The sequence below is a fragment of the Empidonax traillii genome, unplaced genomic scaffold, assembly GCF_003031625.1.
Source record: "Empidonax traillii isolate 1590-97213 ecotype Southwest subspecies unplaced genomic scaffold, ASM303162v1 scaffold3:size4013460, whole genome shotgun sequence".
Lineage (NCBI taxonomy): Eukaryota > Metazoa > Chordata > Aves > Passeriformes > Tyrannidae > Empidonax > Empidonax traillii.
Genome location: NW_020955196.1, coordinates 955,620 through 975,729, shown reverse-complemented (window position 1 = coordinate 975,729; position 20,110 = coordinate 955,620).

The window sequence follows — 20,110 nt, the reverse complement described above, 5'->3', positions numbered from 1 at the left end:
CCCCATCATCTTGATTTAGGGATCTGTTAAGTTTCTTTCATTTGGTAAATTAGGACAATTTGGGATGTGCATGTAAGATCATGATCCACTCAGATTTCTTGAGGTAATGTGTCCTCTGACATCTGTTACTTCAGACTTGATGAAGCATCTCCATGTTGAAGGCTGACTTCAGATGTGTGAATTTAATTTTCTTTATTTTTTAATGCTTTTCTAAAGAAGTAAGATTTTATATTCAGAAGTAACTGGAGAATTTTCTGTATCTGGTATTGCTATGAAATTCAGAGAGGACAACAAGCCTGAGATTTGAGAGAAGTTTGCCAGTAGTGAGCAGTAGCATTCCCTCAACCAAAGTATGGATCATTCTTGTAAACTGGGACCAGAACTTCCTATGGAGGAGGACAAAAAAAAAAAGTGTTAATGAAGATAATTTTGTGATGATAGAAGGGAGAGAGGAGAATTTAAGTGTTTTTTTTAATCCAATTGATTTCCTACATCATATTTAAAGTATTTGCAACTTTAAGCTTTTCTGCAGGACTAGCAGAGAAGAAAGGATGAATACACAGCTTTGTTTTCTGTGGGTAGCAGTCCAACTCTATTACCAGAACTAAGTATAGTTGAAATAAACAAAAATTACTTGTTACTTTAAATTAGAAACATCAAAAAGAAAGAACTCTATTGTTCTGAGACATTGATGCATTTGGCTCAAGGAATTATAGCCATCAGCAGACAATAGCTGAAACATGGCATTGTGCTGCACTGCACGTTGTGCTCCAATAGGCATGTGAACACAATGTTGCTCACATCTGCATCACATGGCATTGGCAAAACTCCAGTCCCAAAACACTGGGTACAGAGAACGATATGTCTTTGTGTTCCTGTAAATGGAACTTAAAACTGTGTCACATGTGCCGTTAAATGGAACTTTCAATTATGTTTCTCCCACAGGGCAGCTGATGAAAAAAACCCATGGCTGGAAGAGTACTGGATCTTTATATTTTTTGAATAAATCTTAATTAAAAGACAAACAATTATGGGTTTGCAGAAGGAATCTTCCCTCCAGTAATGTGTCAGGGAGACAAACACAAGGTAGGTTAGAAAACATAAGGGTTTTTATAGTGAAACTAGACAGGTCAGCGAGAGAGAGCAGTATTGACTATGGTAAGAATGACATGCATTATGTAGATGAGGTCCACAGCAGGAAATGAATGATCTAAGCTGACGAGCCATTATGTACGGGTGACTAAGAATATGTCATGAGCTTTTCTAAAACTAGTTCAGAGCAGGAGATGAAAGCTGAGCTCTCATAGACAGAACAACAAATAATATGGCTAGGAGGGACCTTTTGAGAATATTTAGTTCATCCCCAATCTCAGGAACTCTTCTTGAAAGGTTCCTGGGGAAAGTCTTTTATTCCAGAAGATGCTACATTCTTTCTTACATAATACATTTTAATGTTAACCATCCACATCAGCAAAGACATCTAACCTATGTGTAATTGAGGACTATTGTTTTTCTCCTAAATCCAGGAGATACAAGGAAATATCTACTAATTTTCTCATTGAAGTGTAGTCCCAAAAATAAGTATATACCCCTGTCATCTCTAACCCCCCCAACCACCCTGTAGTTTTTGTTTGCATTTGTTGTTAGTCTCCACTGAAAGGTTTCCACTAATATAATAGTTTCTAAAGTGTGGAGCTTGGAGCAGAGTATTCCCATTAGTAAGACTTTTATTCATGTGGGTTCCTTAGTCAGTTTGACTACTGATGGTCCTATTAATACCTCAGATGATACCATATTTAAAAAGTATGAGTTGTTAGAACCTCTTTGATCTATGAGTCATTTTTTCCCCAGCTCCTTTCCTGCAAAGATGCTGCATAGATGTTCTTCAAGTTGAACTTCTGCTGTTGATTATTCCCACAGAAAAGTAATATTGTGCACAGATTATTTCCTTGACTTGTCAAGATAATTTTTCGTGCTTTCTTTCTGCCAAAGTGAATGCAATCTTTTCCAGTTCCAATACATGCAAACATATTAACTCAAGGGTTCGGAATCACTCGTGAAAACACATTTGATATATTTTTACAGTTTGATGGTGAAACTAAGAACTGACTATGACTTTTCAAATCAGTTCTGTATTTGGTTCATGGCAGCTCCAACCTGAACTGCATTTCTGCAATACATTTATGGAAAGATCAGGAGATATTCAATACCTAAAGTAAGAGATTTTGCATGTACTGTATTATGCCTATCTACAAAGCATTTTAAGACTTTTTTAGCCCTCGAGGAGATTGCCTTAAGAGGGCAATGTATTTTCCCTTACTTTTAGCTTTTAGGTGAGAGAAACTGGTGTCAGGAATGCCAGAAGGGAACTGACTAAGAGAATTTACTATATAACATCTTGAAGTCTATTTCATCCTAATTTTCTGTGATAGAAAGACAGTGTTGAAGAATGTTCTTTGTCACTATGCTATATAAACCTGATGAATACAGCCTCCAGAGACTTATCGCATAAAACTCAATTAGATGTGCTCCAAGAAAGACTTGGAACAAAGAGATATACTGGGTTGTTGGAGAAAAATATATTTTGGGAAATGGAAAGAGGTTATTCAGGTATACATCTCATCCTAAAGTAAGGATTGGTCCTATAATAAAATCTCAGTGGAGTGTCTGCTTTCCTGTCTTCTTGGTAGTTGTATTACTTTATGCTTTACCAATATAAATAACTTGTCAGTATGCACTGGACTCCCTTGGTGCCTGTCTGCTCTGCTATCATTTTCCTACTTGAAAGCCACCAACAAGTTTCAACGGCTTGGACACTGAAGCTTTGAAACCAATGCAGTTCAAAGCAAACTCCATGGAGTTGCAGAAGGTACTTGCATGTCCTTGCTTCAGGCCCACCTGTCCCTTTGCAGAGCACTGTTGTGACAGAACTGCACCAGAAGGAACAATGGGCAGAACAGGAGAATTGCGAGTCAGGATTTAAAGACAAGTGCTTCAATATGCATTGAAAAGAGATGTAATAACTGCTTTTCTTTGTAGCTGTCAGGTTAAAGAAATACTAGGAAAGGAGTAGAGAGGGGATAAACAGTTTTTGTTTTCCATTTTAACTACATATGATAACTTGTGTTCTGGCTGTGTGCTAGGGCTGGAGTTTCTCTAGGAGACTGCTAACAGATAGGAGCATTGAGATATCATTGGTTAAAGAAGCACAGGAAAACAGATTTCTGAATAAATCAATTTCTTCATCTTGAGCTTGACGAGGGCATGCCAGAAAATGTAGAAGACAGAAACAATATCTGAAAGACAACAAAGTTACCTTTTCTCAGTCAAAAACATATATAGAAGAGAAATTTCACCTCACTGATATCTGTCTTAATGTCTAGCAAAATTTCTCTAGCCAAATTACTTCAATGTAACAGCCATTTTCATGCATTGTGAATGTCTGCATTTCTAGCCTTTGTTATGCAGCTTTATTAACCTGTACTGTAATTTGTTTCTTCCAAATTCTTCCTTCTTCTTTTATACGCAAAATATCTAGCTGATGTTGCAACTTTTTACATACTTCCCTCTGTTCATCAAGCTTCACTAAGTAAACATTTTCTGTGGCTTTCACATACTTATACACATCTAGCTGTAGTCGTGGCAAATCTACGACTAAACAGCAGAAGACACCAAAACTATACAGAAAAGAAAACAGGAAACAGACTTTAACAATTTGGTAATGATAATAAAAATCAACTATTACCAACAGGGAAAAAAGTGATTTCTACAGCTGATAATTTAGTGTATATGTATAGTAAGCTTCAGTAATTGTTAATATATGTATTCAAGTTGGTATTATTATTTACTGAAAATTTTAAATGCATTTTCTATAATTGTTCTATAGAAACAAACAAACTAACAAACAACATCACAAAATTCTCAACTTGTTCTGGTCCAGTGAACTTTGTTTTCCCTAGAAACTGTGGCCTAGCTATTGTGATTGGAAGACAATGCTGGACTGAAACATAAGCCTTGGAGAGCAGTGAGACCCAGGGCATTTTAGCACTAACAGGGCCAGACAGTCTTGGGCTTGCTTCTTGCACCTTGAGACCATAAGTACAAGAAACAATGCTGTAGGACATATTTGAACTCACTGGACAAGCAATTTGTACTTCCTAGGTCAAAACAATGCGCTCTCAACAATTTTGCTTATCCTATTTGTATCTATCACATTAACAGATCTAGAGCTCTCACAACTCTCATAAGGAAAAAAAAAAAGCAGTTAGAAGGATGAATATAGCCAAATACATATAAACATTTCAAATTCAGCCCTGGGGATATCACATGAACAAAGACAGATCATTGCTGCTGTTAGCCATCTCATCTGAGTCCAATAAACACATTTTTACAAAACCCTAAAGCTTTTATTAATGAATCAAAAATAAGAGACCTCAAATGAAGATTTTTATAACCCCTCTTCTCCTTGTCCATGATATTTTGCCATAAACAAAATACAAGCATTCCCAAACAGTAAGTTTCATCTGGGAGTCCTCTAGGCATCTGTTCAGTGCTAATCTACAGGCCTTAACCCACAATCAGCTTTTGCTGATTTTGCTAAACTTGCTTTAGCTTTTGCCTCTAAAACTTTCCTACACCAGAAAACATTGGTCTTGTCTTTGCCAAGCATTCAATAATCAATCACAGAATATACTGAGTTGGAAGGGACCCACAAAGATCAACAAGTCCAGCTCTTAAGTGAATGGCACATACAGGGATCAAACTCACAATTTTGTGTTATTAGCACTATGCTCTAACCAACTAAACTAATCTCAGGGTCAATTAGACACAGAAATTAGATGTTACATCAGCTTCTTTGAGACAAAGGCCTGGTAAGCTTTCATACAACACACACTGTGCAAATTCTACAGATCTGGAGTTTTCATGAAATGTAACCACAGACATTGCTTTCCTTCAGTGCATAGGTGGAAGAGAAGATGAAGATGATGTTCTGGATGGTATAGGACAAGTATAAGAGTCTTGGACAGCAGGAATCCCTGCCTCACTGAATCCTGCATAGGTTGTATAGTCATGCTCCTCATCATTTCCTTTCTCAAAGACTTTTGTCAGTGCTTTGACAGGACAGAAATATAGACAGTAAAACATTAGTTCGGGAAGGTTTCCAAAATGTAGGAGATGAATTTCTAATCCCAAAAGTATGATGTAGAAGGGAAGATGATGTTCTTGTTTCTGGCTAGCTTCTATACTGGCATGTGTTCAGGAAAGGTTTCAGGCTCTGAACTGGAGAGAGATTCTTGTCTTTGCTTACTAACTTGGGGAGTAGGATGCATATAAGGTATATTTTTACACTTGTGTTTACCTATTAGCTAATTCTTCTGGATCCTATTTGGAAAACAGGATCTACACAGGGAGCCTAAATACTTAAGACTGGTTCCCTTACCTGAAAGTTATGTTTTTGCAACCCTCAGAACTGTGGCATCAGAGTGGCATCATGGTGTAGTATTCTAAATAACAGAGGATAGTTCTTTAGAATTTTAAGTAACAGAGAGGGTAGAGTAGTGGGTATCACATTACACAGAGGTTTGATTCGGGATATATTGAAATTAGTATCTTTACTTACTCTCATGTGCATATGATTCTACTAAATATTTGATTTTCAGTAGAAATTAGGCCGACACAATTCAGAGAACTAAAAAGTAGGCTCAAACCTGATTCTGATAGGAGTATTATAGAGGAATTAATATTTCTCCTTGCATCTGCTGCAGTTAGATAGGACAGTTAGTAAGCTCAAGGCTTTTGCAAGCCTGAAATGACTTTGGAACCACTACTTTTGGTGATCACATACATTTTCAAGGCACGGTACTTGAGACTGGATTCTCAGTGTCTTCTGAAGTTCAAGAGTCTTTTTAGAGTGGTAACTATATGTGTCAAGAATTAAGACAGCCGAATTTTAAAGTCATTTCTAAAAAAAAAAAAAATAGTTACTGCTTTAAAAGTTACAGAAAAAAATTGGGTTCTTTAGCAAGGCACTTACAAGGAAGCATACTGATAAATTAAGCAAATGAACAAAAAGTATGCATATACCCCCACCATATTCTGTTATCCAGATCTAAATTCAATTTATGAAGAAGAGATCTAGAAGAATTATTCAGCTCTCTGACAACTCAGTAGTTCTCAGTTACTCTCTCCCAACTTAAAATCAAAGCTTTTGTAAGTCATTTGCAAAGTACAAATATCGTGGGAAGCAGTTTTGAAGTAGAAAGATGTCTTTTTCACAATACTGCATAGTGCAAAAGCTGTAATAAATCTAAAATAGATTTTTTTTTCCTCTTTGGCCACGTGAGGGAGTACAATAAAACAAAGGGAGTACAAAACAATGTCCTATATATTTACAGATTGATATAAATAGTCCAGCTGCAAATACTGAAGTTCAGTTTCTAGAGTTCCCCTTTATTATTCTTACATTTCCAAGGCTATAAGGTAAGCACAGCTATTTTTATGTAGATTGCTAATGCTACTCCTGTTGGATGAAAAAGAATTCAAAGGAGAAATTAATATGCAAAGAGGATTTGACTTGTCTTTCATTAAGTGAGTATCTCCACTACAGAGGTGTTTCTCCTTTCATAAGATCAGCATTTCTCAACACTGTTCCTTTTTTCTTCTCTTTCAATAATCCTTCTATATCTTCTCCTTTCATATAACTGAAATCAATATTGCCAGCTAAAACTGCTTCCTAAATTCAGTTCAATGAAGAACAGAGATAGAGTGCAATGTAATGGTAATTAAACCCTAAAATCTGAAACTATTTTTTTTCTCCTTGTGACAGAAGAATGTTAGGCACCTTGTGTAGGTTGAAGAAAAATGTTGCATGAAAATTACTGACCAGCTGTCAATTAAAAAGTGGCTCAAGGACCCTACTCACTCCACCTCCACTGCGTTGTTTTTTAATTAAGGCACTCTGTAATTGCATATAGTTATACATAAAACTCAAGCTACTATAGGCACACAGGGTGGCAGGAAAAGGACTTAAAATTACACTGTACTAAAGAAGAGGAGAAACTTTTCTGTGTATCATGCCTGATGAAATTACTACTTTCGATAAAAACCTATTTATGTTTCACTTCGAAATCTATTTGCTCTGATTATCCATCTCACTCAGTCATGTGAATATTTGGCCTCTAAAGTCAAAGCAAAAAAAGCTTTTTAAGTATTTAGTTCTCTGGAAGGTTTGCTGGGTGAGTCTCTTCTTTGCCCACTGACAGGTCAACTAGCCATCTAGCAGTGGTATTTCTGCCACATGCCTCACACCCTTACAATAGGCAAAAGAAAAATGTGTTGCATTTTATAAAGTGTGTTCATATTCAGCTACCCTTTTGCTTCATTTTATTTATTTACAGTAGGGCCTTGACTGAATAGCAGTAAGATTTGTTTCATACATGATCGTATGCATCCTCTTAGTACTTACAAATATAATCTGAAAGTGTATATGTAGAGAGAAAAAAACAACCCACTGTTATAATTAATGGGTTTGAAATACTTTGATGAAATTACTTTCTATTTTGCCTCAGTAAATGATTTAGTAAATTTTACTTTTATGCTCTTGCCATAAAAAATTCTATTTTAATGCTCAAGAAAAATTACATGGCTGGTTAAAACCCAGTAATGATTATTTACTGCACAACTAACTTTATTTCAGGGTCTTGTACATTTCTATATTCTGAAACTCCAAGTGTATTAAATGGTTCTCCCTTACTAACACCATTGTATTGACCTCTTCAAGGAAATCCATTGAATTTAGATGGGGTCCCTCTTGAAGAGGGAAAAAAAACCTCTGACTCTTTCCCAGAATCATATAAATCCAAGTGTGCATTAATTCTATCTTTTATGATAGTTCTAACTCAGTTTTGCAGACCTAATGTCAGGTTTACTGGTCTGTGGTGTCACTTATCTTCCCAGGGACCTTTGTACCAAATAGGCCATTTGCCAGCTGTCTGACATTGATGTAGTCTTAAGTAATAGGTTATGTATTCTGCAGTTAGTAATTGAGCAATTTCATCTTGAAACGCATGTATAAATATTGGTGGATGTTTCCTCCTTTAGTTGTTTTTCCCATATCCTCTTCTATTGCAATATCAATATAGAATATGTATTCAAATTGTCCATCTGGATTTCTTCGTTATGGAGGACTTGGTGAAAGATGTAAGACCAGGACTGAAAGCTTTGAGGCCCCCCCATCATATCTACTACTTGGTTATAAAGATGCTTTCCCTTTAATTAGCCAAATTCTCAAGTCACTTGGTTTTGGGGATACCCAGGACTAAAATCTTACTTGTAATGATCAGCTAAGTACCCAGCTCATATCTATGTCTGCCCAGAACCGATCTTAAGTATTTTTTCTACCTCTCTCTCACAGCCAAGTCCACTGGACATTTTTGCAACTTGTTATGCATTTCCTCTCCTTCCCTCACTGCTCTTTTCAAAACAGAAGTGTTGCTACCTGTTCCAACGAATTTGCTTATTAAATAATCTTAAGAGTTAAAAGGGTTGCCTAGCCTGTGAGAGACCGTGCTACAGATCTGCATGATAAAATTTTAAATCCCACAGAGCAGGACTCTAATTGCTAGAATATAGGGTAAGGTTTTTTCAATTACTCTTACTGTTGAACAGAATAATTAAATAGCCACTGCAAAGCTTTGCAGACTAATGGCTGAGGAAGTCATCTGGGACTTGGAAATCTGGATTCCAGACCCTGTACTAATGAGTGTTTAAAGTTTGTTCTATTAAGACTTTTATTTCAGAAAACCCTCTAGGTTAGTGACTCAAGCATTGAGCTAAGACATGCACATTAAAGCTCATCAAGCAGAGGAAGATACAATTACTAGATTATTTACTTCCATGATGGACTGGAAATAGTATTGCAATAAATGTTATTTTTACATGCAAGAGCTGCATGGAAAAAATGCAAGCAGCCAATTAATGTTTCCGCATTGTTATTAAATGCTTATTTAGAGTTAAATGTCTATTGTTGTCATAACTGTTTGAATTCATCAGTGATCTCCTTCTTTCATATTCTTTCAGTTTTCAAAATGAACAGGATTCTCTTCAGTGAAGTAGACATAAAAAGATTACTTTAGCAAAGGAAATTTCTAGAATTATACAAAACATTGTTATAAAGTAGGTCTATTCTTGGAGATTCCTAGAGGGCTGTATTGCCAGGCAACTATACAAAGCTAAATTAAAGATTTGCTTTGTGTAAGAAGTAGACATAGTCTTATGCTTTCAATCTCCTTGCTTATTTCATTCATGAACGTCATGCAATAAATGTATTTATGCAACCTCTTTACACAGAAATACAAGAGTACTACAGCAGCTAGAAAAATTCAGTATTATTAAGCAGTTCTTCAAATTTGTCCTTGAAAGTTCTTCTCCTCTAACATGTCTTGCTTGTGTTCCCTGTCATATTGTTACTGAGAAAGTACTCTCCAGTTTTCCAGTGCATCTGATTTTATAATCAAATGTCTGTTTTCATATATTTTTCTTCTTCCTGAATTAGCATTATTCCAGTAATCTACTGTTAATATATCGTTTATATTATTTTAGAAAAAGAAATGCTCTTTATACACAGAGGAATCACCTGAGTTTGCTTGCACTGCCACTATGACACTATATTCCTTAAGCCTGGAATACTTGCACCTTTCTTCTGCTTGGTATGGAAAAATAAAAGCTTGTACTAGAATTAAGAAGGAGTACAAAATATGCTAGCATAACAGTAATTGACTTAGTTTTCAGAATTGCTAAGCACTTGTTCTAATTGTCAGTTTGGCAAAGTATATCAGCCAAAAAGTTCCAAAAGATCTGTCACACCGCCTCCAAGCTTTTGACATAACTTGCTGGGTGCCTGAGTCATATTCTTCACAGGTATAGAAGAAACAGATCTGTCTCCTTGACTACATTGCTTTGTGACAAGTACATTTAGAAAAACTTGAACATTCATAAGCCTTTTGAAGAGTAAACTGGGTTAATCTTGCGCATGGTATTTGCACATGTCTTAACAGGATAAAGGATGTTGGAGTGAGTTCACCATTACTAATAATTAGATTCTTTGTATGGACTTTATAGATAAACTTGACAGCAAATAACATAAAAACTAGAAACCTTAGGAAACTTCTGCTTTAATGTAGCAATAAATGAACAAATTTTAATCTTCTTTTACAAAGTCACCTGACATAGAAATATTACGTATCACTGCAGGTATCTCAGTGAACAGCTTCAGAACGCTGTCACAAATAAAATGCATAAAAAAGTAATAGGATGACGAATAACAAGAATAATGCAGTAACTCTGAAAACACTGCAATAGCTGCCTTCTCTCAAATCCTGTGCTGGACATTCCCTTTCAAGAAGGGTGCTTCAGTTCTAAATATAGGTAAGAAAGGGATAATTTTGATTGGCCAAGCACAGAAAACACTTATGAAAAGAAAAACTACATGCACTTCTTATCTTTGCTTTTTTGAGTGGTGTTCTCTTGTAAAACACAATGTTATAAGAATAGTCCTTTTTAAATGAGAGGGCCTAAAAATAAAATACAACAGGAACAAAAGAAGCAGGACTTGTGTTTTCTTTCTCTTACCAGAAAAGTTAGCAGCAAATAAATGAAATATTGTAAATGAGATTATTCAAAATAACAGGATTCTTTTTTTCCTAAAATGTGAAGCTTTGCAGATTACTATCTTAGTAAGTCTAAGCTCTGAATAAGGGAGATAAGAAGGCAGATGAGGTATCAATTTAGATTTATAACTATTGTTTCACATAAGAGACATTGGAAGAGAGATCCAACCTATTGTATCATAGCCATCACTGCCAAAACTACTGCAGGGCACAGCTGAGACCACAAAAGCTCTGCTCAGCCTGTCAGCCTGCTGGAAAGGGGCTCCTACCAGCAGCAGAGCTATGCTGGTTCCTAGCTGGACTGATACAGCCACAATTATCAGCCTTCTGTTCCCCTCATCATTTAAAGTTAGAGTGAACGCATTTCCTTGTTTCCTACCCTTGTAAACACTTGCAGCAGGGAGGGATTATCTCTGTATCTATTGCCAAGTCCTGAGCACTCTCCATATATGAAATCTCTTATTAGCTCCCATCAGGGATGGGATAGTTGCCTAAAACTGGAGCCCGGGCACTCCTTTTCCCCCACAGATTACAGGGAGGGGAAGTCCTGATGCTTACTGGCCTTATTTGCTTTCTGTATCTGAACATGAGAGGAAGGACATGTCAACCATCTCCTCCATGTGCTGAGGACCTAGATCAAGTCTGTAAAAATTACAAGATCTTCTCACTAGTAAGACTGTTCTTAAAAGAGCAAGTAACCTTAGACCAGTAAGACTGTTTTTGTTGTTCAGGACTTAGGCCAAAATGGTATTTGTATTCCACATGGAGAAAATCTGTTCCCAGAATTTATCACTGGCATTTAATTACTGATATTCTTGCATTTTAAGAAATTCAGTGATGGTAACACATGAAACATAGACAATTTCTTTTGTATGCAAATTTTATTTCTGGTCAAAACATCACATCTTCTTGTAATTACACTTTTCAATCCCCGTGTCTCAGATATTTTTTTTTTAACATCTGCTGTCACATCTATTTTGGAATTGCAGCTTTTTTTTATCCTTGATTACCATTCTTTCCACCTTTCTGCCATAGTTCCAGTACTCCTTCACAGTGACTGCTGTCTAGTTTCCATTTCTAGCTCTGCTGTCATGAGTTGCTTTTATATTGCAGATCAGAGACCAATAAGCAATACTGATCCACTTGAGTGGCTTTTAGCTGCTTATAAACAAATCGTTTATGAGCATACTAGTGGGTATTTTCATGCAAGGTCACACTTTGCCTCTTAATAAACAAAAGTGACACTCTTCCCTCCAGTGTGCAACCACTTTCAGTGTTTTAGCACCTAACTTCCCAGTCTGCTTGCAGCCCTGATGTCACATAAGTACACATGTAGGTGCAAACATACTGACCAAGTTTGTGCCTAACAGCCAGCAGCCACCTTTCTGCAAATGTAAATCACATTTCATTAGAAAATTACATCTATAATTACGTGTCTTTTTATTCTTGCTTCCAGTACCTGATGTAGATTTATCATCCTCACCTAGAATCTGCAATTACATCTTTGACTGCCTCCTAGGACAGTTTTCAAGAGTAAACATTTGGACTATGTCTACAAAATATATGTTTACACCTGCAAAGATATACTTTTGTAGAAAGACATAAGCAAACATTTGCTGGTGTACACAATTGGTCTGTACAAATACTTGCCTGTAGAAATTACAGCATTACACTCGAAATAGTTGAACAAGGTTGCAAGGGGTAAAATGTGAGTGATTTATTTTTCAAGAGAGTAATTAGATAATTTAGGTTCATTTTAAAACAGATTTAGGAATTCTTCTTTATCTCTGATGAAACCAGAAACTGTAAATATCATGTCACTATATTTAAAAAAAAAAAAAAAAGAAGAGTGGTTTAGTTTTTGCAATAAAGGGAAAATACATAAACACAAAATTTCATAGTAAGTGCCATTATTTTCTCCCTTATTCAGTAATGGTATTGCTAGACTAAGTCACCCAGTACATTGCAAACTTTCAATCTTCTGGACCTATCTGGGAGATCTAGTTCCACAGGACAGCACAAAGTGTGTTGAGCCGTCATTCTTTTGCCACCCTTTTGGTATTTTTCTGCATTGGATAGATAGCTATTCATCAATGAAGGAGCAGAAAGGATTCACCTTCAAGGCTTGGCTGCCAGACTTCAAGGGCATAAATGCATTACGTGATTTTTTGGGGTTTTTTTGTCTGTTTAACATTAAATTTAACGACCTCAGAAGGAGATATGCAAAACCTTCTGTTCTAATCCCCTTATGCACAGAAGGGAACATGAAAAGGGTGTGAAATGGGAGCATTGATTAATAGTTGATTGTCTGAGAAAGAAGAAATGGGCTTTATTGATTTATTATCTTGAATAAACATAGCCAAACCTTTTATAATGTGGCTTTTTTTTTTTAATTAATGTCACATTTCACATATTATAAATAAAACTGTGGATATTTGCATCAAAAATAAAGTCTTTTTTCTTTTTCTGTTATGCAAAACATGCTCATGTAGCATAAATAATAAAAATCTTGGTGAAGTTGAGAGAGAAATTGCCAAAGCTGAAGTGGCTTTCCACAGTTAGTAAAGATCACATGCAGATACTTAAGATCATTTTAAACTAGCAGCCATGTAGCAGCTTCACTCCTTGGAATGACAGTCCTATCAGTTACGTAGCATGTGCATGTGAAGGGCAGCAGGACAAAAACTTATAAAAACTGACAGATGTATTTAAGCTGAATGACGAGTATGACGACACTGGCTTGTAGTGAAACCTCCTTTTCTTACATATATAACAAGAGAGATGAAATGCTGAATTTGCTAGGCAAGACTAACAGCGACTACAGATTGGTGTAAAGTATAAGCAGTTCTTGAGTGTCAGAATAAACTTGGAGATTGTCAGATATTTCTGGCAAATACTATATGAGCCTTAAGACTTCAGGGCACTTCTGAAAGTAGCTTTAGGATCTGTGGTTCAAAGTGTGCGCTCCTCTGAGTATTCAAATGTTGTTACTGCACTGAAGCAGACGTAGAAGTCTGATCATGAGAGTCTGTAGATGGCTAACTGACTCCTGTGGCTTCTCCAAAGTGGACAGCACTAGATTTTGCAGGGGTTCAGTGAGTATTTGCACACTGCTCTTGGAGATGGGACTCTTAAAGGGCCTCACTGCACCTCCTAGGAGGGTATTCTGTTCCTACGCTGATGAGAATGACTAATTTTTTGGACTAAATTTATGTATCTTGTGTACTCTCCTCCTTAACAACCCAATGAATCATCTCAAGTTGCATGGGTAGGCAATTGTAAGGGGAGGGATTGGTTGTTCCTTACCTCAGCTACAATTCAACTTTATTTTTAGGACCTGCTTTCTGAGATGGAATACATGTGTGAGTTCATCCAGGATGGCAGAAAAGAAAATCACTTTTTCTTCCTTAATGTGTTTATGTGAAGAAATAAACACCCACCCAGACACATTTAGCTTACATTTAAGAGGAGAACACAACGACTGATGGTATTCAAAGGAAAACGCTTATGCTGCTACCCCATCAGGAGAGCATTCTGAATTGGTTAAGTGTTGGGCTTCCTCAGTTCATACTCCTGACTAGCTCACGCTCTGCACACTGGGTTGCCATGTAATCCACATGCTTGAACTCTGCAGTGGGGATCAAGTGCCTAGAAATGAGGGGTATAGAGGTGCAGGTAGATGTTGCCTCTCCAACCTTCAGAAAATATGGCTTGCTGAATATTGGAATTCTGTCCTTTAAAAGAATTTTCATAGCCAAGTAGTATATGACAATTTGATGACTTTTTGCTCTCAACACTGTCACCTGTATTACTCTTTCCTGAGACAGTACAGGAAGATCTCTTACCTATGTGCCTTGATCATTCCGCAGTAATGATCATAAATGGGAAAATGTATTCCTACTATGTATTCCTACTATGTCCTGTGGGAGGCTCTCTTCTCCAGAGGATAGGCTTTTGTAGGTCAGAAAAACTAGTTTTATGCAGACCAGCTTGAAAACTGATAAATTTTCAGTATTATTAAAATTATTCTGAGAAAGAACTTTCTCAACATACTTTATAACAGTTACAGCAGAGATTTCATATTTAAAGTGAGAAGATCTTTTCAATTTCAAACTTAGTTTTGATCTTCTGAAAATGTAAAGAATCTAAAATGCTGGTCAGGGTAAAAAAAACAAAGTCCATATATTTCCCATTGTTGCTTGAGGCTACTCTAATGTAGAATATATTCTGAATGTGTGAAGATGTGGAGAATAATAATTTTTTTTTTACAGTAATTTCTCTGTTGAGAAATGGTCTGGTTATCCTAAATGTTTAAAGTAGTCTACAGTGTTATACATATTTTAGATGACACTTTGCTAAAGCAAGAGCTACAAATCTCATAAATTAGGTTGCAGAGACATCTTTTACCCATCTGGAAGGAATGAATTTTAATTATAAATAGAAAAGTTTCTGAATAGGGTAAGACTTTATGGGCTATGTGGAAAGTCTTGAGCCTTTTCTCCTTACAGAGTTTTGATAATTAAAACTGCCTAGTCTTTTCCTCCAACACACAGCTAACTTTTGGTTGAGTAGTATGGAAATATAAAGGATGATATAGAGAAGAATTACACTTCAGAGAATGAAAATTTTATAACCCCTCCCAGCACTTCCTGGAATATCACTTGAAATTGTTTGGTTTCTGAGCTGCAACCTGAAGCACAAGTTGTTGAGCAACTCCCTACTTTGATAAATTCTTCCCTGTCTTCTACCATCTGTCCCAGAGGTGGTGTCAGGTAACAGTAAGTGTATTGTTTCCTCTGCAGCAGGGAGGGGTGAGAAGGAGGGGTAACGTGAAGGGGAGAAAGAGAAGGTACTACAAACAGGCCTAGCTGGATGGGAAGGAGTGAGATGGTCTGTCAGTACTTTCCCTATTCCTCTTCCCACACTTGTTTCTTCAGTCAACCACCTCATAAACTAGAAAAATAACCATACAAATACAATTCACTGTATACTGAGTAGGAAGTGGGACAGCAGGTAACACAAAACTGAACATTGTTTTTTGTATTTTCCCTGTTTCCATTTGTTCTGCACGTGCATAAACTTTCCAGACTTCTTAGGGAGGTCCTGCAAGCAGGACCACAACATACATTGACATTTGTGTGCATTAAGAATGCATCCAAAAAGCTTTAGGTATGATGATGACAGCAACAAACAAACAAACAGACTTCTGTGACATGAGATTTGAATGTGCTGTGGAAATTGTAGTGTCTTTCTGGGCATCAGGACTGCAGAAACAAACAAAAAAGCTCCCGGTAAACAAACTAAAGAAGTAACTTTACATTTTATAACGTTTCCAATTGGGAGGGCTGCTGACTGGAAAAATCTACAAAGCATTTAAGATTTGAAAGCATGATACACACTAAATACTTGTCAACTGATAAAAGCAAAGTCTATCTTTCACATTTTGCCTAGTAAGAGACCTTGTTACTAAGTAATCAAGACTGAATTTTCCAAATACAACAATGGTAGTGCAAATCTATAGTAACTCTGTTCTCATGATAAAATGAAAGCATTGATGATAAAGTACCAATGAAAAAAAACCTTATTTTTTAAAACATGGGTAAATGAAATTTAATTATTTAGAATCAATTGGTACATAAATCACAAATGACATATTTTATTGAGAGAAAAGCACTGCTAACATCTTCAATTTGTGCACTACTAACTTTTCAAGATGTCCAAAGTAATCTTTTTTCAATGTAAGCACTGTCTCACTGAATGCAATAAGTCAAAGTTCTTCAAATACTGCATTCTGCAGTTAAAAGTACATTCTCACTCTTGATAATCCTCCACATACTCAAAGTCACTCTGTGCTCTTGTGTTGGCTGAAACAAAAAAAACTGCATGGTGTTAGCATCTCAGTAGTTGTACTGAGTTTAAGTTCTGTTGCAAAACTGCACAAATATGTGAGAATAATAAAAAGCAGTCTGATTAAACATAATGTAAGAGTCACCTGTGGAGCAGGTGTATCAGCTGGGCATAGCAGTATCAATATTGATGTAATTAGTTAGCTAAGAAATTCTTTGTAGGTGGCAATATCCCTTGACAATGACAAAAAAGCAAAGGCAAGAAAGGAAGTCATTAGGTTTGTGTGACCTCCAAGTACAATAAAAATATCCAGAAAAAATGAAAAAGTAAATTAAGTGTAGAAATACTTTTACTAGTTATTTTGTGGACTGCATTCAGTATTTTCAACGTGTATAATAATAATAATATAAATATAATAATTATTTTTAGCAAAAAAACCCACAAAACTTCTCATTCCTTAATGCCCCTTGATTGGAGGAAATGCAGGTGGCAATTCTAGATATTTCTGAAGCTGCACCTCTATGAATGAAGAGATCCTCACTTTTGAAAAGTTTGGTTACTGTTTTAGAGCTGTCATCAATCCAGTGTCCTTATGTTTCATATCCTACACATCCCAGATAATAGACGAAGGTTTTGAGTTGGAGCGAACCTGCATTTTCATAGGTGTTATTTCTGGAAAAGCTGACAAAAGTGCAGATTAGTCAAACTGTAAAAAATCAAAAGTAGAAGCAGTAAAGCATGCATCTTCCTGACATGTACCTGTACCATCTGCATGGAGTCGCAGTATTTATTCCCCTTTCCCCACTACGGCGGAACATTATCAAAAGGTCTTTGAAATGAGCACAGGTCCAGCACGGGCAGGATTCCAGTTAGAGTATATAATTACACAACACCAGAAATTGCTGGGCTGAATGTCAGAGGAATCTGGAGTGTATAAGGCCTGTTAGATGGTATGGAAAAGGTAGTTTACACGTGTGCCTCCTATGGTTAGTTTCCATCCCCAGCCTCTTGGCAGCTGTACCGCAGTCATTTGGTGTGGTCTCACTGTGCATTTTTATTGCTGCATGGATACCCTTGAATGATCTTATGTTACCCTTTTGCTGCTGGTTTTACCACTGTTTTTAATAATGCGACTCTGCTTTAACTGAATGGCATCTTTCAGTGTATACACTGAGCTGTGTACCTGATAGCTTTTTCTTGAAACAGACAAGGCTTTTTCCTTTAATGTTATCTAAAAACTCCTAGGTCTTGTGCAGCATATGCTTTGAGAATAGAATTTCCCTGGCATTTTTTCCCTATTCCTTTTTTTCCCTATCTTTCTATATTTTTTGACCTTTTTATGAGTGAAGAATTCTCAGTTATTTTAACAGGAGCCTGGCATCAGTAGGGGCAACAGGATAACAGCAAAAGTAGCTTTCTACTACCTTTTACTGCAGCCTGTAGGTCTTGTATCTCCATTACATGTTTCTATGTGAGTTTTTCAAATGACAGCCAATAGCTGTCACTTAAATATTTCATAGTGATTTTTTTACTCTCAAAAATACTGTTTTTCTTGTGTTTCTGTTGTGTTTGCTGTCCCATTGTTGGTACGGTTTTGCTCAGTACTGCTCAACAGTATTTATCTTGTTCTTGCAGTTAAAGAGTTTAGGAAAAAAAAAATCTGTTTTTCAAATATCTCCAATGAGCATAAGTATCAAGTGAGATCTGCATTAAGTGTCTCTCCCTTACTTTATATTAAGGTGTGTGAGCACATGCGTGTAGACACACAAACACTTATGTGCAAAACCAACCTTTTTGGCAAAGCAGAAGCAGGACCTATAGTAATCACTAAGGGCAGTTCCATCCAGCGGAAACAAAAGCAAAGCTCCCAACCCCAACCAGATAATGTTTCTTCCACGGGTGTTCACTGTTACCAGTTTAGCATGATTTAGCAGTTCTGAGTTGCCACGCTAATTAATTTGTGGTACAAAAGACTGTAACAATGCAGTTCACATGAAAAATAGATTTTATTTCTGAAAACACACTCATTTTTTAGAGGGAACTTCAGAATTATTTTACAAGGGAGATGTTAGAATAAATAGCATTTTTCTATTCTGTCCCATTAATCAGTGTCACAGAGAGGAAGGTTTACCTCTTTAGCTCTGAAAATGCAAACTCTCAACAATTCTTAATTTATACCTTGAAATTGTGATGAGATATCCCAGGCTGCACAATGGAACTGAAGCAAAATCCTAGCTGATCAGTTTTATAACAAGCTGTGTGATGAGTATGACCTCTTGTGTTAAACATGGGAATATTCATTTGTTTATTCACAGAATGAAACAACTAAGCAAGAAGATTAAATATCTAAAGGGTAGTAACAGCACTGTCCTTGCATTTCTACAAATAAGCAGGACAGCAGCAGTAGAGGTATTAAAATTGGGACTTGTGACTTCTACATATGAATGAGAAAAATAAATGTAATGATATCCTCATATAGAACTAAGCTATCTGATATTTTAGTGTAACAATACCTTTAATAAGATATTTTTTTCCTTCTTCACAATTCTAGTATAAGATTGAATGATCGGAATTGATGATGTTACAGGACAGAGCCTTGGTGACTTCTAAATAAAACATGGAGATTTAGAAATTTCTTAAAAAGCTTTCCACAGTAAACTAGGTCAAGAGGACTTTATCTTCTGGTAAAGAGAAAGCTTAAAGGAAAGTATTTTTAAGTAAACATTAAGGACACAGCACAAACAGAAAAGGAAAAACGAAACTTAGGCCTATCTAATCTCTATGAGTTCACAAAACTCATATTTTGAAAGCATACTTCAGCATGGCTTTTATGTAGAGTGATAAAAGCCCAGGTTCCCTGAGATTTTAATTTCCTAAAATCCATGCATTTCATGTGTGCTTGAAAACACAGGCAAAATCTAACCAATGAGATGGAATAACAGTACGGTGTTTTTTCAAACAAACAATGCAGTATCTGTAGCTGTACTAAACAGCATGGTCATTCCTAAAAATAAAAGCACTTTTTTTGCTAGGTCATTGGTACTCAGGGGAACTGAGGACAACCATGAGCATCCAAATACACTTCTTGTAATTTCAAAATGAAAGTGTTTTGTCATTCATGCAATAAAGTGTGCGCAGATTTTTATTCAAAACTTTGTTATTAGACAAATTTTGAATTATCACAAGTTTAAATTTTGGTCAGTCTCTAAATAATCTATCTGCATTGTAAAACCATGATATTCACTGCATTAGTGAGGGTGGTGTGATTGTGTAGGTGCTATGTGCGCTTGCTTTAAAAAAAAAGGTACACCTTGATTAGGAATTAAGTCATCTAAGTTTCATAATACAGCATAGTTAAAACTTTGTTAATGGCAGTTCCTCACTCATATTTCTACAAGTCACTTAAGGGCTTCAAAGGAAATTGAATATCATGGGAGAACAGAAAGATCTTAGAAAAGCTTAGTGGATTTAAACTTGAACATTACTGAGAAGTTAAAGATGTAAGGAAACCTTCCACGCTATCAAATTTTGCCGCTGATTTTCCAAGCTGCAAAAGTAGTGCTGCCCAACTGAGTGCGTCGGGAAACAAACAAAAA